Here is a 14,110-nt window from a genome sequence, read left to right as displayed (position 1 = left end):
CAAGACGCGAACCTACGCACATTGAGTTCATCACAATAATAATTTCTACCGAGCGTGTTGTTGATTAAATTCCATCAGAGTCATTCTTGCCGAATGTATAGTTTATTATAGTTTTATATAGCCCCTAATGCTTCTGCTTAGCATCCCTGTCTATAAGAATGGGGAAAAAAGGACGTCTATCAATGTGCAAATTATATACAAAACAATTTTTAGATTTTTGGTAGGAACATATGATGCAATATAACAATTGTTTTTCTATTCATTTTCATGCAAGTGGAAGAGCGTCATCATTTCATAACTCTTAATTAGCTTGAAAAGGAAAAAGGTTTGTTGAAGTTAGATAATAATAAAAAAATAACAAATTAAGTATAGAGATTTACAGATAGGAGAAATAATGTGTCCCAAATCAATGTTAATTATTAATTATTTCCTTCTAACTTCGAAGGTCGATTGAAAAGTCCATTGAAAGTTCAAAAAATGGCACCACTGGCGTGTATCGAGGCATTCGTTTGAATCTAGGAATCGGTCGGAAAGATTATGGTGACTGTCTTTTGGATTGACAAGGAATAATCCTGATCAACTATCTGGAAAAGGGTAAAACTATTACAGGTGCATATTATTAATGGTTACTGGACCGTTTGAAACCCGAGCTGCAAGAAAACGCCAACAATTGGCCCACAAAAAAGTTATTTTCCATCACGAAAATGCACCAACCAATACTCCAGTTATTGTGGTCACCGAATTAATGGAAATAGGGTTCCAACTCAAGATGCCCAAATCATTCACCTTCACTCTTCCGTCATTCCAAGCCATACCCCCATCACCATATCATGAATTTTATCAATGATTTCTGGATTAGTAACCTCAACAGGGCGTCCTGAACGGTTAGCGTCACATGTGCCCATATACCACCTCCAAAAATTTTGGAACCACTTACAATCTGTTCTAATCGAAGGTTGGTTTTAAGCCCCCATAATGTTTATCAAGCTTCTTTTTAGTCTCCTGAGGTATTTTGCATTTCATTAAGTATTGTGTAATCAATACACGAAATTATTTGTTGTACATTTCTTTTTTTAGATCACTCCACTTCTTCGATTCAAACGAATACCAAACAAAAGGATATAATCTGGCTGAAAGTTGGTGTGTGTTCTTGCTAGAGATGCTACTAACTAAACATGCGCTCGATACGCGCCAGAAGTGTTATCCCTCGGACTTTGCACGGACTATCTAAACGACCCTCGTATTTACAGAGTGGGTTTATTATTTATTTTCTTCCCCTCATGGCTTCGTGCAGCTGATCTAATACAACTTCATGCCAGTTAGGATTACCATATTCATCGTCGTATATTTTTAATTTAACACACTAGCAGGACATGTTCAATACATCACTGCTGATGCATATAGATTCAAATAATATGCAACGCCGGTATGTTTAAAAAAATTAAATCATAAATAAACTTTGACCTTGACAATTTGAGGAATTGCCAGTCTCGTAAAAAATGAATGGATAATGAGAATTTGAAAAATCTCAAAGGGAAGAGCAGCATAACTGTCTTAACGTTTCATTAAATTAGCTACGAGATACGTAGGAAATGAAGTAAATAACTCATGCATGCTGGAACTATTCTGATGTGTGGATCCTAAATCTAGTCCGAGTCCAACAAGAACTTACACTTTAATCCATTGGTGTATAAAATATGTCTGGTCGGTATGTAAAAACTAAAGAAATTAAAAAGTAACGTAGTAAACCTGACAATTTGAAGAATATTTGGGAGGAGAGCAGCTTAGCTGTCATGACATTTTATTTATATAAGAATTACTCCGATGTCGATCCTCAATTTTACTACAAGTCCAACAAAGACTTTCGATTATCCCTAATTCCCCAACCAATCACCAGAATTAATGTTTGTCTTTGATGAATACACGAACTTGTGATTATACCTTATACTTAGATGTTCTCTCCTTAAGAATTATAGAATAATAATGGCAGCTTGGGAAAATAAAAAGAAATAATGATCAGGCTGAAACTACAAAAAATATGCTCAGAATTAACAACTTTACACAAATATATGGACATTAGAGTGGTTTGTTTTTTAACTTGTTTTGAATTTCGATAACGGCTAGCAAGGAAAAGTTGTCATGTAGTAAGAAAATAATCTATACGAAATTTCATTTTGCTACGATGTCATCTTTAGGTAGCACATCTAGTTCAAAGTTTGAAAAGAGACAAAAGTTCTTTTTCCCTCAATAAAGATTGAACCACAGCATAAATCACCATTTTACATCTATTAAATATGATAGAAGTTATTCTAAAATATAAAAAACGTTCATAAAGTTTTTTTCTAAAGCTAGCCTATGGAGAAAAGGTTGAGAATAATGAGAATTTCCCTTCAGAAAAAATAACAATTGGATACGCAAATTATCAAATTTTCCCCAACTTTTTTTTTTCTTTAGCTCTATTGAACAATTTTAGGAAAAAAACAATTTTTAACAAGTTTTATAGGTTAAAAAAATGTATAGCAAAATTCATGTATTCAAAGGAACTGAAAATGGGTTCTTAGTATCTATATTCAGTAAGTTTTTTTCGATAATTTAATCGAGATGTGCGACCTAAAGATGGCCTCTTAATACAATGAAGCTTAACATAGGTACATTTTATACCACATGACAATTTTTCCGCACTAGGCGTAATCGAAATTCGAAAAAAATGATATTCAAACCGGTCTTATGTATGTTTTTATAAGTCTGATGAAGTAAACGAATACTTAACTTATAAAGAATTAAAAAAATTACATATTGTACAATGAATGGGACAAATAGCTCAATAAATTAATACATTTATCTCATTTATAATTTTATGGTAAAAAAATATACTTTGTGAAATTTTTCCTAGAAATTGACTGATCCATAAAAGTAAAGTTAATAAACAGGGGTATATTTTGAAAATAAAATTAAAAACTTTCAAGTACTAAATTTAGTAGGAAAAAATTTAAGAAGTATGTAGCTACTTACAAGAAACTTCAAAAATCTATTGCAGTTTCCAAAAAATCATAGTTTCTCACAAAAAAAAAATTCTAAAATCTTTATCCATTTACAAAAAATATTAAGTTATTTGGAAAAAAATTTCAAAAATTGTGTAACAAATATTTATTTTTTCAAAAATTAAATTTCAAATATTAAGTTCTTTGGAAAAAGTTTGAAAATTAATTTGAAGAATTAATTTTCTTGGAAATTTGGATATTTCGGGGCTACAGCCCTTTCCAGCCACGTCCCGTGGACTCCCCTGATATATGTATCAATTAATAAACTTTCACAAATGCAAGTACCTTTGGCCAATGAAATGTTCATAGGAAGTATAAGAGAATCTTGAAATACATATATTAATTGAAAAATAAATATTATGGACTAAATTAAGTCCCCCTTTAAATGATTTACTTAATGGGATAATGCTCTAATTAAGGTAATTATATACTAATAAATTAGGAAATTGCTGTTCCGTATAGTTTTGCAGACATATGCCTAATATAGATTACAAAAGTTTTTTACCTAATTATTATCTTATTTTGTCAAGTAAGGAGTATTTTGGGGGATTTAAGTTCCTTTTTCGACTAGTATTGTGTAATATTACTTAATACGTTAAATACTCAATCCTCTTTAGGTATCATAATCAGTGATGCTTAATGGTAGCATATGGGGCGTGTTAAAAAAAAACATCAACATGGTAATCCTGAGAATTTGAAGACTGTTTTGGAGTAGAATATCCTATCTTTCATGACGTTTTATTCTCTGTGAGCAGGTATTCAGGATAAAAAATAAATACAAAACCAAATCCAATATGTCTAGCATTACTGGCATTACTCTTACGTCGATCCTCAATTCTACTTTTAGTCCAGCAAGGACTTACAAGTATAACCAGTGACGCTAATAGCTACCATTTTGGGCATTTTATTATTTCTCTTCTTTCAATTTAAATGTATGGGATAGGATCAGGGTACAGAATGTTTATATTATTCCTCAAGTAACGCACCTCTTCCGTGTTACACCTTTCAGCAACAGTATTGCTAGGGAAATATTATGTCTAGAAGATTCCTACTAGAAATTATTGGCCAAAAAAAAAACATAAACCACAAAAGAGTCTATAACCCATTGAACTTAGGGTGGGTCTCGTTTTTCTATAGAAATCTCTGAACTTCTATTGGAAAATCCATTTGAATGAACTCTTAAAGCTAAATCACGTGGAACTTCACCCAAGCCCACATTTAGGACTTTCGGATGTTTTTATAGTATTATCATTATAATCAAAGTGTTTTAAAAAATTTTGTGACTCCTCAAATGGATAAAAAGTTTGAACTATCTTCTTAATGAGAGATGCCAACTAGAAGTTGCATACACAAAATTATTGTCTGTAACATAAGCTCCGATATTGCTGCAGATGTTAACTTGACAAATTGTCTAATGAATAAAATGGCTTTTGTCTTTTATTCATCTATTTTTGGAGCAAACATTTCTGTATAACGTCCACCTGTAACAGAAAACAACCTCGATGGAAGTTTACATATTGCTAATCTCTATTCAAATGTTTTATTGAAGATTTAAGCACTTTTATTTTTTTAATTCATCGTCCAATTGATGTTATTTCTAAATAATTTATTTTAAATACTCTTGATTATAGCATATTTTATAATGGTCTTTTTCATTTTCGTTTGTCTACATGTTATTTTTCGAGTGATATCATGTTATATTACAGTATGTCCAAAAATTGAAAATAACCTAATGAAGGGATTTTTTTGGCGAAAATCTTTATTTACTTCCCAATATGACGACCTTTAAGCTTAACACATTTTTTTATACGTTTTGGCATCCTTTCATATAGATTATTCAAAGTATCTGAAGAAATTTTTTCACAAGCTTTTGTCAGTTTTTTTAATTCGCCCTCTGAAGTTGCTGGTGCATTTTCATTGAGTTCCCTCTCGACCAAGGCTCACGAATTTTCAATGGGAGACAAATTTGGACTATTTGCCAAGTTGTCTGAACACCACTTTTGTGCCTTTTTGGAGTAATGAGCAAAGGCACCATCCTGCAAGAAAATGGCTCTTGATGGGTCGGACAACATTTTCCTCTTCAGTGGAGGTCCAGTTTCTTCAGCACGAGACAAAGCTCACATCAGAGACTTCCTGAGGATCTTTGTTATGTAGTACTCGGCCGTCACAGTTTAGTTTTGTGGAATCAGGTGCAGATCTGACACTGCCTGGTGGCTGATAACGGCCCATAACCTGATTTTTCAGAGGAAATTTCACAGTTTGAGTGGGTTCCACATCTCCCTTATCTCTTGCCCAAACCCCATCTGTTTGGGATTTGGGGCATGAAATAGCTCAAATGGACTTTCATCACTGGAGAGGATACATTTCCAGTCATCTGCAGTTAAGGATTTCTGCTCACGGCAGAATTGAAGCCGGGCCTTCCTTTGGTTTTCTGAAAGTTTGGGGTGCAGACGAGGTTTGTATGTCAAAGCATTCAAAGAGTGCCTCAGGTAGTTGTGGACAGATAACTTGGATATTGGATAGTCCTTTGACGTCAATCTAGCTGAAAGTTTCCTTGTGGATTGCATCATTTTGGTCAAAGATTTTAAAATCAACAGTTTAGTAACTAATTTTTTTTCTTCCTTCCTCGACCCTTTTGATTTGCAAGGATTTGTCCATCCTTCCTTTTCTTACAGCAATTCTCAATGGTTTAAATGTATGTTTAAATGCATTCCAATAAAGGCCAATAAATAAATGAAAATTGGGCATATTAAAAAAAGAAACCAACAATTAACAAGGTAACACTGACCATTTGGAGAATCTTTTGAGGGATGGCAGCTTAGCTGTAATCACGTTTCATCAGATCCGTTACAAGTACATGTGTACTATCTGTCTTAATGAGGACATGGAAATGTGCAATGAGTTTTGTATATATCAATGTACAAGTTTGTATGTAGTAGAAAAGAAAGTTCACTCCTCAGAAATTAAATAATAATTATCGCAGCATAGGAAAAGAAAATTCACTCTTCCGGTTACTCCTTTCCGGACCCATTAAAATAAACGGGCAAGCTTAAAAAACTGCAACAATATCAGAATCACTAATCATAATACCGTGAACAAAAACTAAAAGGCTTCATGTGCATGGATAAAAAAAACTTTTATGGAAGGGAGATGTGCTCAAGTGTTTAGCAATGATCAGGTATTCTTATTATGATGACAGATCTGTTTAGACAATAGATCGGATAACAAAAAATGACCAGTGACGTATATTAGACTCTTAAATTAAATATATTGCTGAAGCAAGATAGCATATGAACAAAGACAAGTTTTTGTGTTGTTCTTTTTTTAATGAATCTACCAAAAAAAAACAAGTGAATAAACTAGAATGAGCACTTCTAGATCTCAAAATATCCGCATCAAATCAGATTGAGTCATGCATCTCCATTTGTTACAATGTAGAGTAATTTACAGTAATCAATATATTACTATCCAACACAGATTTTCATTGTGTTTTAAAATAATTTAGATTATTGATTCTTAACCAGGGGGGGGGGGCATCCTTCCTGTGGGAATTTGGTATGTCTAGTAGGCGAGGGGAATTGGGGTTTCGTATGATTTGTGATCTATAAATGTAAAAAATAAGGAAAGTAATTTATCTTTTCTAAAATAACGGTCGATTTTTTTAAAAAGGTTAATCCTAGTGATGTGTCGGTTCTTATTTATTCAGTCCTATCTCAGTACCGACAGTCCTTGGGACCGGCTCTTAACTATCGGTCCTTCGGATTTTTCATAAAAATATCAAGGGTTTATTAGGACAAATGAGATATATAAAATATGTATAAAGATTATTGCACATACCTTGCAAAAAATATTATTTTTTCACTATATCACAAAATAATACGAATATATTATATTGTTAATTAGTTATATAAATTATTTTATATTTTTTACAAAATAGTTAAAAAGAGGAAAAACACCCTGATTGATATAACGAGGGATCGATTTCACCTTCTTTTAGGACCATCATTTATGATGTAAAAAAAACAATGTAGTCATATTTATAAAATTATTTTTTGCATGTAGCATCAAGTGTGTACAGGGCTTATACATATTTTTGAAAAATAAAATAAAAATGTAGTTATATTAATAAAATCTCGCTGGTGTTTTGGGTTAAGCATCGAGCGTGTATACAGAGGAAACTGTATATAGTGCTCCCTTAGGTATATCCTATACAAATTTTCCATCTAAGAAATAAAAGTGTGGTAGTATTAATGAAATCTTGTAATCTTTTTGCACGTAGTATTGATCGTGTGTAGCTGAGGCTCAGCCAGATGACAATGATTATTTCTTTGAGGGTTATATTCTACATTATTAAAAGCAAAGTTTGTATGTTCGAAGACACGAATAACTCCTGGTAATCTTACGTAGTACATTGATATTGTAAAGTGTTTGGCTACACACTAGCTCATCGGTGATACCGTCTTATTATTATTTTTGAAAAAAATTTGACAAATTAAATTAAATTTCAATAATTAATTTTTTTGAAAAAAAAATTCAGATATTAAAATATATAGTAAAAAGCAAAAAACAACAACCCTTCAAGCCACCCCTTGTAGACACCCCTGTATTGGAGACCATTGCAAATTATTTAGTTGTAACATTTTTCTTTTATTGAACAATCAAAATATGGATAATCATAAAATTTACATCATATTTGCGTAATATAACGCAGATTTTTGTGAATAAAATCAATAATTTGGGTCATCTTGTGATATTGGATTTTAGGGGATAAAACTAAAAGCAGTATTTTTAAGAACCAATACTTTTGTCATATTGTAGTCCGTTTTCATTGTTTTCCTGTTATTAATATCCTATGAACGTTTAATTATTTTCTGAGCAATTGATATAATTTATTAAAACTCCCTCAGTGGGGAGGTATTTGAGATTTTGTAATGCTCAGTACAAAGAAGTCAGGAATAATAAATGTTAACAAATTGTTGTTTCGTCTTTGTTGTTAAATAATAGGCGTATCAATGTAAATCCACTGTGTTTTTTAGCTGTCCCGTTAATTTGTAATTGGTAGGATAAAGAAGGAATTTCCTTCGCTGTTATCATTATTATTTAATTCCTGAGTAGTGAACATCCCTTTCTAAATTGATTTACTTTTATTCAAAACCTGTTTGAACGTTCGTGTGTGATCATAAAAGACGTAGCTGGACTTAGAGTAAAATTGGGGATCGATATCGGAGTAGTTCTAGCAAATTAACCTGTTTATATCCTTTTCTCCTTCTTCCATTATCACAGCTAATTGCAGCTGGTTTAATGAAACGTCATGAGCATTATTATTTATTTCCCCCAAAACATTATTCAAATTGTCGGGGTTACCATGTTGATTTTTAGCTTCCTTTTTTAAACATGCCCATTATACACTCTATTTTAATCATTGATTATGAACCACATATTTTGAGGAATTTTCTCTGTATAAAGTACCGCTAATGGGATCTTATTATTTTTGATTTAATGTAGTCACAGAACCTCACAAATACAAAGATGCAATCAGAGCAAGGAAACATCGACTAATTAAAAATTTAATTAAATAAGAAAAGATCACATAATATTTACATACTACCTACAAAACATAGCAAGAGGATGATGAGATATGCGTAGACGGAGAAGAAATTTACATGGATTTGACTGATGCTTATCAATTATATTAAACATATAAAAGGTAGAACTCGTCTTACTGCTTATGTTTGCAAATATGATGAATAAAGAAAATAAGACAAAGAAAGTGCAGACGAAAGAGTTGTGAAATCCACATCACATTCTGAGAATGTGGTGTGATACAGGCCCCTCCGTATAAGATACAACAATTTTATAAATGACACCCCTTTGTCCTATTTGTTATATTTCGATAATAAATGATTGTAAAACATTGTCTAAGTTAAAAAGTTAACCGAGATATAAGAGCGTCATAACCAAAAACATGGAGCAACGCATAGCTGCAATTCTGGAACTATCCAATATAACTAATGCAATATAACACTGAGAGACCTCTAAAGTGTTGGTACAATGTAATCTGCTCTACTGTGTAACCTGGGACTGTGATGGGCATACCAGAAGCTTCTACAATGTACAGATGAAGGGCAAAGATGCCAAAAGAATTAGCTGAGGCATTTAAAGGAACTATTGAAGACAAAAGAGACCGTCAATGGCCTTGCTTGTGAGCTTGAAAGCAGTCTAACCAACATTCACAACTTGGTGAAGCTAGACTTAAGGCCTAGAAGAGAACTCCTTGTCATTGTTTGAAGCCTTTTGATCGAGTAAAGCCCTTATAAAATTATCCTTGACAAGCTTGAAAAGCAAGACACTTGGCATCCCCATAGTCCGGACTGCCCCCCTCCTGCACTCTAGTATTTTATGTGCACCTGAAGCAATGCATAACAATTGACCAATTGAAGGTTCCCATCATTACTGTTTGAGCCAATCTAGAGCTGAGCTTTTTTTAAAAAACCTGCTGTGCAAAGTTCCTCGCCAGGCTAGAACTGGTCATTCAGGGAAAAGTGTGTCCCTTGATTGTATTAATAAATTAAATTTTCCAAATTTGATAATATTTTTTGAAATGTAACAATTTTTGTAATTTCCAAAAAGTGTTGCATTTTATACCAAGAAGCCTGTATACCTAAGCTAGGGTGGTTTGTTCTTCAACTTTTTTCAAATTTCGGTTACTGCTAGTGCAGAAAAATTGCGATAAGATATGAAAATGACATATGCAAAATTGCATTGTCCTTCAATGTCATTTTCAGGTCCTTCATCCCGATCAAATTATGAAAAAAGGTCAAAACTCTTTACTTACTCAATATATATACATAAGAGTGTTAATTGATAATGATTGCACCTAGCACATTAATTTCATACGTTAATATACAAATTGTCAAAGTGACCAGGTTATTTTTCAGACTTTTTATTGTTTTTTTCTACATACCAACAGGGACTAAACTTGGATATTATTCTCCCCGAGATATAAGAAACCATTTCTAATTTTCATGAAACTACATTTAATAGCGAATCATTTTCAGTATAATTTTTGATGAAGCAAAAGGCAAAGGAGAACTCTGCCTTATTTCCCATTCCAACCTTTCCAATTGTCTGTATCGTTTGTCGATGAGTCCATAGGTATATTTTTGGTGAAGTATCAGGTAAAAAGATCAAGTAGAAAAAAGTTAGGAAAATTAGATCATTCGTGTATAACACGAATCCTATTTTTACAAAATAAAGATCCATTTTTTTAATGCTATTCTCTCCCCGTAGTGTAGCTTTAGATAAAAAAACAAAATTAATATTTTTTTTAAATAATGTCTACTAGTGTTGTCCGGTTAGCACCGATTTTATTTCTGGTTCGGTCTTAAGTGATTTTTTCAAGACCAATTTCCGATTTTTTGGTCCAGACCCCAGTCTCAGACCATTGACGGATTTTTTCTTTGGCCTCATTTTGTGGACCAATTTTTTTTTGTTCTCAATTTATGGACCGAATTTTTTGGTCTTTAATAAAATGAGAAACTATTTTTTTTCCTAAATCAACGTTCATTGATTTTTTCAAAAAAAAGTTCAAAAGTAAACAATATGTTCTAGAACAAATACTGTATTTATATCAGAGACAGCGGGATCAAAATCAATTCAAGCTATCTTTGTTTAAACTTCGATTGATGTCATTGTGCTTGAAAATACGTATTATGATGATTTATAAGTAATTTATCTGTAAAATTGGTCTAGGCCAAATTAGTTCGGTCCAACAAAAAATATAGCGATTTCAGACGGGCCTAGGATTTCCAGACCGAAACCCAACACTAATGTCTTCTATAATTATGTAATACAAAATAATGATTTGTGAGTTATTTTATATTAATTGACCAAATAAATAACTTTTTGTTTGCTTTAAAAAACTGAACAAGGTTTTGCTAATTAAAGATAATATCTTCCGAAAATAATATTTTGCATAGGTATTTCCTTACGATATTACAACTTTCCGCACTACCCCTCATCGAAATTCAAAAAAAGTTGAAAAACAAACCGCCCTAGTGTACACGTAGATTTTGATGACTAAGTTTTGAAGCACAGCGTGTGAATCTCTGAACTTTTTTTCTCAATCCAAAGATTCAAAATTATTGTGTAGAGTGATCATGTGGAAATGATTGATTCCAAAGGATCGTTAAAGAATCTTTGTCTTTTGTCACAATGATTCATTATATATACATATATAATGCATATATATCACTATATATATAATTACAAACACAGAGCCCTTTATTGATTTAAAGCCTTTGAAATCAAATGAATGATTACATATTCCTTATCTTATCTCTTCCTTGTTATCATCACTCTCAATGAGTCAATTTCAAGAGGTTCAAACAAAGGATTTAATGCTTGAATTTACACCTTAGATCATCACATAAAAATACAAGTCCCATAATTTGTATCTAGCTATATTGCATTGAGGAAGATCATAACTCATACTGGACATGGTTTATAGACAGTCTTGCATAAAATAAGAGCAGTCGATATGTAAAAATAAATGGAAAGGGAGAATGAACCTGGTAATCCTGACAATTTGAAGAATTTTTGGTAGGAAGGCAGCTTCGCTATGATGACGTTATATTATATCAACTGCAAACAGACGTGAGGGGAAGGAATTAAAGACAAATCCTGCATAGTAATTTCAATATTAGGTCAAAATAAAAGAATTAGTTAAATACCACATGATGTTGATATAAAATTACAACTGCAACAAATATTACAGCTGTATAACTGCAACAAGTTCATATTTGTTTAACAACATAAATATTTCGTCAAACTCTTTGTTTTTACCACAAAAAGTCGTGTGATTGGGCATAATTATCCTCTAGAAAAAAACAAAAACCTTTTCAGATTGCCAACTTGAAAAAGTCACTCCCGCATTCAATGACATATATTATAGACTTCTGGTTCCACATAGATCCTTCTCTAACACTAATAAAACTATTGATTACTTTCTATCTCAAATTGGAGACCACGTAGGCGGAAAGTTAAAATTCCTTTATCGCAACCTTTTAATAATAAGAAAATAACCAGAGAAGATTGTGAGTTTGTCTCTTATGAAGGGGAGAGGAGAAAAGGGACTCAGAGTGGATATCTGAACTGAGGGATGAGACCAATATACAAGACAAAGTGGTAGTATATTACTTAATGACGTTTGATATTCTCCGGCCTCATTCCTCAGTCCACAGATCGACTTTGAAATACTCCATACTCGATCAACCTCCTCTACATAATTAGACATTCCATCTCCTTTCATGATCCTCCAAAGTGTTAATTAGGGAATATCTAGGAAAAGTTAAGATCCCTCTCCACCTACTCCAATAATATATCCATCGCGTCGAGTTGCTTCACTTCCCTTGATAAAGTTGTCTCCTCATTGTTAACGGGTAACGATAATTGAATTTTGACTTTCTGCTTATGCAGTATTCATTTAAAGAGAAAAAGAGAAAATATGACATGCAGGCAAGCTTATTGAGTGTATCCATCTTTAATACTGTGAAATTAAAGTAATTCTTATTTATATTTTAAAAAGAAAATAAACCATTTTAAACTTAGACTACCAATATATTACTATATTCATCATTACTAATAGTAGGCAGGTTGTCTTGAAATGGTAAGTGAGGAAAAACCTAATTTTTGGTTGACTATATTTAATTAAATACAACTCTTATTACGAAATAGGTAAAAAAGAGTTTTCCTGGTAATTCCCCGTAGCTGTAAAATCCCAAGAAATCCTGGAATCCCGTTAGATAAACCCCTTTGGTTGCATACATAACTGATAGAGGTATATCTACATTTAAAATAAAGAAAGGTGCCATAGTTTGAAGCAATGAAGTCATGATGTAACCAAATGATTTTTGGCACTTATTATGTATACATTGACAAAAAGGCTCTGTGATGTAATTGATATAATCTTCACATGACTTATTACATTATTCACAACGTCATCCCTCTAATATGAAAAATATCTATGTATCTATTTTTTCAGCTGTTAATTTGTCTATTCAAGCTTCATATCAAAATAATATTATCATTGCATCTCGTTACATTTTATTCGAAAAGATCCTATCTTGTTCAAATCACTAATAAGTTACAAGAGTTGACATGTCAATGCAGCAAAAAAAAATACTTTTCATGTTGATGGAATAATATCGTGTAACACGGCATTACATAAAATTTTGAAGACTTTTGTAATGACACATTTTCTATTAACCATCTCTTAAAATGTTTATTCTTCAAACAGAATGTGTATTTTCTTGTCAGCTATTAATTTATCAAGCTAAATAATTTAGTCCCGTATATCACATTAATACCATGGTCAAAAACCATTTTGTTTTTTGCTTGTGGATTATTCTGTATCTTTTTCTATTATCTGACGGTGTTACCTTGCCAATACAAAATACTAATTATTAATTTGTACCATGATTTTCCCTGTTAATGTGTTCTGGAGAATGATGAAAGGACTTTCCAATAATTGAGCTTTGATTTTTTTTTTTTTTACTTACCTTATTACAAAAATTTAAAATCCCTATTAAAGAAATAGAAATCTGCTCTCTTAAATATAAATATATTGTAATTACATACAAAGGTTTATTAGATAATGTAAGTAATTAACCTCTTGCATTCACTGACTTGATAATTGTCTTATTTACCTATATTGGAATATACTAATGTGATTACTTACTCATGGATGTTAAGTTACACATAATATTATTTTATAATATGCTTTGTTTTATTTTATTTTTTGCAAGATCGAAAAATATTATCCTTTGAACTCCAGCTACATGATCAGAGAATGTGAACCCTCATGATCAATCGTGATCGGAATAAAAATGCACTAAGTACTATGACTTTCAAAAATAATCACTAGGGTTATATCGATCCTAAATATGGAACTGAAAATCGGTGCAGTCCCTTATATGGGTCTATGAAAAAGTCTCATTGTGTAAAGCGCCCTCAACAATGGATTATCTCAGAGTAAAAGATCTTAGTTTACCAATTGAATGAGGTTAGTG

The sequence above is a fragment of the Lepeophtheirus salmonis genome, chromosome 1 (genome assembly GCF_016086655.4).
Source record: "Lepeophtheirus salmonis chromosome 1, UVic_Lsal_1.4, whole genome shotgun sequence".
NCBI lineage: Eukaryota > Metazoa > Arthropoda > Copepoda > Siphonostomatoida > Caligidae > Lepeophtheirus > Lepeophtheirus salmonis.
Note: the sequence above shows the minus strand (reverse complement) of the source record.